We start from the raw sequence: 8,388 nt of genomic DNA, 5'->3' as shown, positions 1-8,388 counted from the left end.
ATACACTAGTCAACCAGCTCACCTTTATCCGCATGTTTATTCGCACCTTCAATGAAGTCAAGCAAATTGGTGAGGCAAGATCTCCCTCGGCTGAACCCAAGCTGACTACATCTCATTAAATCATGTTTGTCTACATGTTCCACAATTTTATTTTTTATAATTGTTTCTACCATTTTGCTCGGCACTGAAGTGAGACTTACCGGTCTGTAATTTCCTGGATCTAAACTAAACTAAACTAAACCTTAAGTTTGTATACCGCATCATCTCCACAGAAGTAGAGCTCGACACGGTTTACAGGAATTACAAAAGAAAGGAACTCCAATGGGAAGAAGAAGAGCTTGGTAAAAAGGGGAGAGAAAAGGGATTAAGTATAGAGGAGAGGGAGGGAGTGGTTACATTTTAGAGAAAATCCAAGTTTTCAAATGTTTTCTGAAGCGTTGGAGGGAGGTCGCACTCCGGAGAGGGGCAGATAAGCTGTTCCACAGCTCGGTGATCTTGAAGAGGAGGGATGTTCCAAGTTTTCCTGTATGGGATATGCCTTTTAAAGAGGGGAATGATAGTATGAATTTCTGAGAGGATCTGGTGGAGTTGGGATTCGCGGAGAGCCAGGATAGTGGAAACAGGGGAGGAAGGATGCCCTGTAGAGACTTGAAGGTTAGGCAGGCGCATTTGTAGTGGACCCTGAGGAGAACTGGGAGCCAGTGAAGCTTAGATAGAAGCGGGGAGACGTGGTCAAATTTGCTTTTTGCGAAAATTAATTTAGCCGCGGTATTCTGAATCCGCTGGAGTCTGAGAAGACTTTTCTTTGTTAGGCTTAGGTAGATGGAGTTGCAGTAATCCAGTCTAGAAAGAATAATGGATTGAACGAGGACAGCGAAGTGTTGTTGGTGGAAGCAGGATCTGACTTTCCTTAGCATGTGAAGGTTGAAAAAGCATTTTTTTACTAAGGAGTTGAGGTGATCGTTGAAGGACAGTGTAGAGTCCATGATGATTCCCAGAACTTTGCTTGAGTGCTCAAGCGGCAGTTTGGTGCCTGAGGATAGTGGGATGAGGTTGGGCAGCTGATCTAATTTTGGGCCTAGCCAAAGAAGTTTTGTTTTGGTCTCATTAAGTTTCATTTGAACGGTGAGAGCCAGGATTGGAGGTTCGTTATACAAGAAGAGATGTTGTCAGAGAGGTTGGTGAGGTTGGAGTCGGTCTCGAGGAGGACAAGAATGTCGTCGGCGTAGGTGTAGAGTGTCTCAAAGGGGGAAAGTTTGAGGAGTTTCAGAGAGGACATATAAACGTTGAAAAGAATCGGGGATAGAGGTGAACCCTGAGGAACTCCGCAAATCGGTTTCCAAGGGGAGATACCGTTCATGTTAACGAAGTAGGAGCGAGAACGTAGGAATTTTGAGAACCAATCTAAGACTGTGGAGTTTATGCCAATTTCAGAAAGTTGAAGGATTAGTATGTCATGATGGACAATGTCGAAGGCTGCAGAAAGATCAAATTGAAGAAGAACAGCGAACTTGTTGCAAGAGTGAAGATGTTGGACTTTTGAAATTAAAGAGGCCAAAAGGGATTCAGTGCTAAAGTTGGGTCTGAAGCCATGTTGGTAGGGTAGTAGAATGGAGAATCTCTCAAGATAGGATGAGAGTTGGGTGGCTATGATGGACTCCAGCATCTTGGTCAGGAGAGGAATGTTAGCTATTGGGCGATAGCTGGACGGTGTGGAGGGGTTTAGATCAGCTTTTTTCAAAAGAGGGGATAAGGCAATGACTCCCATTTCTGCAGAAAATAGGCCTGAGAGTAAAGCAGAATTTATAAGTTTGGTGAGAGATGAGATGGCTTGTGTGGGAATATTTTCGTATAAGTAGGAGGGGAAAGGATCCAAGGTGCAGTTGCAGGATTTTAACTTGAGGCAGAGTTTGGAGACCTGGGAATCGGAGACGAGATCGAAGGTGGTCCAGGATCTATTGGCTGGGATATGGTTGGCATCGGTTAGATTGGGGTTGGAGGCGGCGAGCACCAGGGAGTTGTAAGAGGGTGTTGGAAGGAAGGAGCATCGTAAGGTGGTGACTTTCTCATTGATGAATTTTGCTAGTTCATCAGCAGATGGAGAGGAGAGGGGTATGGCGGAATCATGTTTGGAGGATATGGAACGCCAAATGTTGAACAGTGTATTACTTTGGTTGTTGGATCTGGAGATTTTGTTGCCGTAGTAGTTCTTCCTTGATTTTTTTTAATTCAGTATTATAGAACTTGATATTCTCCCTCCAGGACTGTCTGTCGGTGGAGGATTTAGATTTTTTCCATTTTCTTTCCAGTATTCGACATTTCTGTTTCAGATGTCTGTGGTATGGAAGGTACCAGGGAGCCTTGCGGGAGTAGGAGACGGTTTTAGTTGATAGTGGAGCAAGGGAGCAGTAGGTGGTTTCAGAGAGGGTGATCCAGTTGAGCCAGTTGGATTCAGGGCTTGGAGGATTGGGAGTGATGGAAAATAGGTTGAGGAATTTGTTCCAGAACAGGTCGCTCGCAATTTTTTTTCGGAAGGTAATGGGATTGGGGGTGCGTGGTGGTGGTTCGAGGTATGACATGAAGATGGGGAGGCAGAAAGCTCCTAGGAAATGGTCGGACCAACGGACAGGTTCCCAGCGAGTGTCGTCAACCGAGGTTTTGTAATCGGTGAGGTCGAGGAAGGTGATAAGGTCTAACGTATGCCCCTTTTCATGGGTTGGGAAGAGAGCCGGGGGGGGGGAAGCCTAGAGAGGTGAGGAAGTTATTGAGATCGATAACATCCTTGTTGGTGGTGTCGTTTATGTGAAGGTTAATATCTCCAATGATTAGTAGTCTTTGAAATTTGAGGAATGCGTTAGTGATGGTCTCAAGGACGAGATCAGAGGATTTAATCCAGGGGGAGGGAGGACGATATAATAGAAGGATGCCCAGTGGGTGAGGATGGAGTTCATCATTGACAGAGCCTAGCATGTATTCTAGGGAGGTGTGGCTGCCCTTTTCTAGCAGTTGGACGTCGAAGAATGATTTGTGAAGGAGTGCCAGGCCACCTCCTTTTCGATTAATTCTGGGGGAGAAGAGGCCTTGGTAACCGTGAGAACAAAGTTCGTTTTGAGAGAATATGTCGTCTTTTGTGATCCATGACTCCGTGATGAATAGGAATCCAGGGTTAAGATCTTCAAGAAGGTCCTTCAGGATTTGGGTTTTGTTGCATGCAGATCTGGCATTGCAGTAGAGAGACGGTACTGGGGTGAGGGAGTCAGAGGCGTGGTTGGGAGGGTTGGCCGGGGAAATGGGCTTTAAGAAGCCGTGATTGATTCTTCGGGGGATTTTCTTGGAGGGGTCACTTCTGGTGCGCAAAAGCTTGGGGATTATGGCACAGGGCAGGTGGGACTGACAATAGTGGGGTTCAGTAAGTTAGGAGGGGGAGGTTTCAGGCAGAAGGAGATGTTGGAGGATGAGCAGAGAAAAAGAAGAAGGATCCATGGGTGTGGTTTCATGGTGTGGTTTGGGAGAGCCTTTGGAGGAGTAAGAAGCGAGTGTAAACGGAAGGCTTGGTAGTAGGGCAGAGCCAGACAATTGGGCAAAATTGAAACAATTAAATAATCTGATGAGACTTAGTAATTGGGCGGGGCTTATCAGTTGAGAGGAATCTGGCGATCCTTATCAGAGCAAAAGCAGTTGAATAAAATATGGAGGTTTTAACAAACTTAGAGAAAGCAGGAAGAATAATCAGGTGGTCCTTAGCAGGATTTAAACAATAGAATAGCAGAGCAATTATACAGTTGAATAGAAACTGAAGATCTTTGGCAAGTTTAATTACTAAATAGAAACTAGAGGGCCTTAGCCAGACTAAAACAAATTAAGTAGGAAATTGTCAGGATGGAGCTTGTCAATGAAGTCAGGATTGGCGGTTGAAGCGGCAAAAGCCTAGCTGGGCAGAGGAAGTAGGGACGCAGGAGATAAGCAGCCCTGAACAGCAGGGAGCTTTTTCTGTGATCCCGGTGGGCTTGAGGGGAGCAGGGCTCTAAGAGGGCCGGGGCAGAGTCCTCCTGCTTGAGCGGCACCGGGCGGAGGAAGGTGAGACAGAGCTGGAGAATGTGGCAGAGGAGCTGCTTTAGAAGGCAGAGCAGGTCAGTAGGGTTTCGGGGGGCGGAGCAGGGATCCCACGCGGCCCGAATCGCTGGTGCAGTAACAAGCGGATCCCAATGGCAGAGGAGCTGCTTTAGAAGGCAGAGCAGGTCAGTAGGGTTTCGGGGGGCGGAGCATGGCTCCCACGCGGCCCGAATCGCTGGTGCAGTAACAAGCGGCTCCCGATGGCAGAGGAGCTGCTTTAGAAGGCAGAGCAGGTCAGTAGGGTTTCGGGGGGCGGAGCAGGGCTCCCTCGCGGCCCGAATCGCTGGTGCAGTAACAAGCGGCTCCCGATGGCAGAGGAGCTGCTTTAGAAGGCAGAGTAGGTCAGTAGAGTTTCGGGGGGCGGAGCAGGGCTCCCACGCGGCCCGAATCGCTGGTGCAGTAACAAGCCAGTAACAAGATCTCCCCTGGAGCCCTTTTTTTTGAAGAATATATTTTATTAATTTTCACAAATATTCCAACACTCAAATATACATGGTGTACAACAGAAAAAGGTGGATACCAAAACACATCCCAATTTCACCATATACCTGAGCTTCCCCCCCATCCCACACCCCATCCCCATCTCACAGCCTATACAAGAACTAAAAACAAAAATCCACTCCAGTGCAGTCCCAACAAAAGACTCATACATTCAACAAATGGCTACGATCTCTAGGTGTTAAAGTGTCCCAAAATGGTGTCCAACAAAGACAAAATAACCGGCCCAAGGCAGAGTCCAACGAAGAAAAACATAAGCGCTCCATGGATGCTTGGTGTATCATCAGAGTCCGCCAACGGGAAAGCGTCGGTGAATCAGAGGAAATCCAGCAGAGCAAAATCGCTTTCTTCCCCAACAACACTGCGCGAGCAAGAAAGCTCCGAAACCCCTTTGGTGCATACAGGGGAATATGGTCCAGCGTAAACAGCATCACCAGATCCAAAGAAAATTTGTAATTGTAATTCCACATGGTTTGAATATGTCCACAAAGCTGCTGCCAAAAGGTATGGATCCGAGTGCAAGACCAAAACTGATGTCCGAGAGTAGATGGAGAATGAGAACATTTAAGGCAGCGGTTGGACAAACACATCTTCGCCCGAAATTGATATGAGGTAGACCGGTACAACCGGTGCAAAAATTTATAATTCATTTCAAACAGGATCACATTATGTGAAACACGAGCTGTCCGAAAGACCCCCCTATGAATCATGATGGCTGTCACTTCACAAGAAAGGTCCTGAGACCAATTCAGAGCGTGGGATTCATAAGAAGGCTCACCAAGTTGTTCCTGTAGATGACGATGATGAAATCTCAATGGAATCGGTACCTGTGCTGAGAGACTCAACACTTCAGAAAGGGGTTCCATACAGCGGTCAGCGATGGAGTCGCGTGGCAAGGAACAAATGTATGAAGAAAGTTGAAGGTAAGAAAGCCAATCGGTGGGCCTCCAGCCATGTTCTCTTTGAAGTTCTTCAAACAATTTTAGAGAGCCATTGGAATGGACCAATTGAAAAACATATTGATTAGATTGTAAAGTCCACACCTGAGAGGAAACTGGATCCAGATCCGCTGTGAAGGCACCATTGCCCCGCAATGGTAAGTAAGGAGTCACCTGGAACGAGATCTGGAGCTGTTGACACAATAGTTTCCAGAGACGTCGCAGGGGTAATAAGATCAGGTCTCGTGCAGTTGATGTTTTCCGTGGCAGTTGAGGGACATGAAGCAAATAACTAAAATGGTATGGAGCACAAAGTAAAAGTTCCTGCCGGGAAGCCGAAAAATGGCTTGTCCCCCGATACCACCTGGAGCCCTTTTTTAAAAATTAGCGTAACATTGGCCACCCTCCAATCTTCAAGTATTAAAGATGATTTTAATACCCTGAGATGTATACCATCCGGTCATGGCAATTTATCACTTTTTAACTTGTTGATTTGGCTTAGTACATCTTCCAGTTTCACTGAGCTTTCTTTTAGTTTCTCCGCATCATCACCCTAAAACGGCTAGTGCGCCTTAGTAAAAGGACCCCATTGCAAGCTGCCTGATGAGAGTGGGAAGATTGGTCTCTTTTATCCCCACACATCTCCACAGAATAGGTAGATATTGTCTTGTTTTCTGCCTTTTCTTGATAGCTTCAAGTTTATTGCATTTGATATACCGCCTAAAAATCCTAAGCGGTTTACAAAAAAAAGAGGAACCCCCCTTTCCTTTCTTTTCTACAAAGGTATAATTAAAAAGGGGGCGACATACACTGACTAAAACACTAAGGGCTTCTTTTACGAAGCTGCATTAGGGACTTCAGCGTGTGCGACTTTTCATCACGCGCTAACCCCCGCACTAGCCTAAAAACTACCGCCTGCTCAAGAGGAGGCGGTAGCGGCTAGCGAGGCCGGCGGTTTAGCGCGTGGTATTACATACGTTAAACCGCTACCACGCTTTACAAAGGTGCATTAGGATCTTAATGCGCAGAATAGTGCGCGCTAGCCACTACTGCCTCCTCTTGAGCAGGTGGTAGTTTTTCAGATAGTGCACGCTATAGCATGCGCTAATCCAGTGTGTGTGCTAAAAATGCTAGCGCCGCTTTGTAAAAGGAGCCCTAAATGATGACACTGGACCCACATTCTCGGATGGCAAGTCTGTGATTGTCATGACATGTGCACCAGCACATTGCTGTGATGAAGCAGCACACCTACTGTGAACTTTTCTTCTTGATTAACTCCCGCAAAGTGATCATTGTGTTGATGTAACTCTCCCTGGTTATGGCTCTCTTGTCTGGCATGAACTCCAGAAGCAAAAAGTTCTTCATCATCCCAGAAGACAGTTGCCATGACTTTGCCTGCAGATTTTTCTGTCTTTAACTTTTTAGGATGGGGGATGACTTGTGCTTCCATTGCATTGACTCCATTTTGGACTCAGGATCTCTTTGATAGACCCAAGTTTCATCTCCAGTCACCAAATGATAAAAAAAAATCACTTGGTCTTCAAAGACCATCTCCAAGTTCTCCTGACAGCACTGGAGCCTCGTGGCCTTCTAACATGGCATCAGCATTCTTGGAACCCATCTTACAGTAACCTTGGAAATGCCCAACTTTTCATGAATTATTGTCTAAACTGTACCTGCCAAGTTGCCCATTTCAGCTATTCGGAAGTTGCTTCCACAGATTGTCTAGCATGTGGGTCATCTTCAATGGACTTTCTATCACACTTAAACTGCTTGCTCCAAAATTTTACTTTGTAGGATGATGGGGGCAGACTCACCTTAAACTGCAGTCATGTGTTCATGGATCTCCTTTAGCTTTTTCCCTTCCTTTGTGAGAAATTTTATCGCTGAATGGTGCTCCAAATCTAGCAGTTTCTTACTTGATTCGCATGAGGACTCTCCTGACATCCTGTCTCTTGGAATGTTAGACTTGCACTGAGCTGCAACTGTGCATGAATAACCTTGATACATATCATAACACTACTGCACGAGGCAAGAGAAAAAGGCACCAGAGAGAGGGGAGAGCTGTGCGAGGCACTAGGAGAGCGGAAAAGCGCCAGCACAAGTGAAGAAGACATTGGGGCAGTGGCTAGAATAGCTCCGCCCACCTCCATCGCGTCAGTAGCTTACGACCGGGCTCCTTCATAAGAGGAGGTGAGCCAACGGGCGCTGCTACTACTACTGCACGAGGCAGGAGAAAAAGGCACCAGAGAGAGGGGAGAGCAGAGAAGGAGGCAAGGCAGAGCTGTGCGAGGCACTAGGAGAGCGGAAAAGCGCCAGCACAAGTGAAGGAGACATCGGGGCAGCGGCGAGAGTAGCTCCGCCCACTCCCATCGCGTCAGTAGCTTGCGACTGGGCTCCTCCATAAAAGGAGGCGAGCCAACGGCGCGCAGCTCTTTGCCGCTCGCCTTAGCGTGAGCGCCTTTGCAAAAAGCCTTAAGAAAAGCCTAATTGCAGACTCACAGACAAACTTCTCTAACAGACAGCGTTTTCTAATCTTTTTAATTTTTCTAATTTATTTACAAACAGGCAGCCCCATGCAGCGCAACTTGGATATGGCAGAGAGAACGAGCAGCGCCAAGACTACAATCAAAACCAGCATTCCAGTCACCTAGGGGACTCAGGAGGTGGTCACGGCCTGCGTGCAGCAGGAAGAGGATCCAGGACGGTGGACAGAGGCCTCTGTGCAGACCGAGGCCATCCCCCAGCAGTACACTACAGTCTCCATGCAGACGGAGGAGGTGGACCAGCTGGACGGAGACATTCTGCAGAAACTAAGGAACCTAAGGGAGGAGATGAA

This window comes from Geotrypetes seraphini, chromosome 7 (assembly GCF_902459505.1).
Source record: "Geotrypetes seraphini chromosome 7, aGeoSer1.1, whole genome shotgun sequence".
In the NCBI taxonomy this organism is placed as follows: domain Eukaryota; kingdom Metazoa; phylum Chordata; class Amphibia; order Gymnophiona; family Dermophiidae; genus Geotrypetes; species Geotrypetes seraphini.
This window is presented reverse-complemented; position numbering follows the sequence as displayed.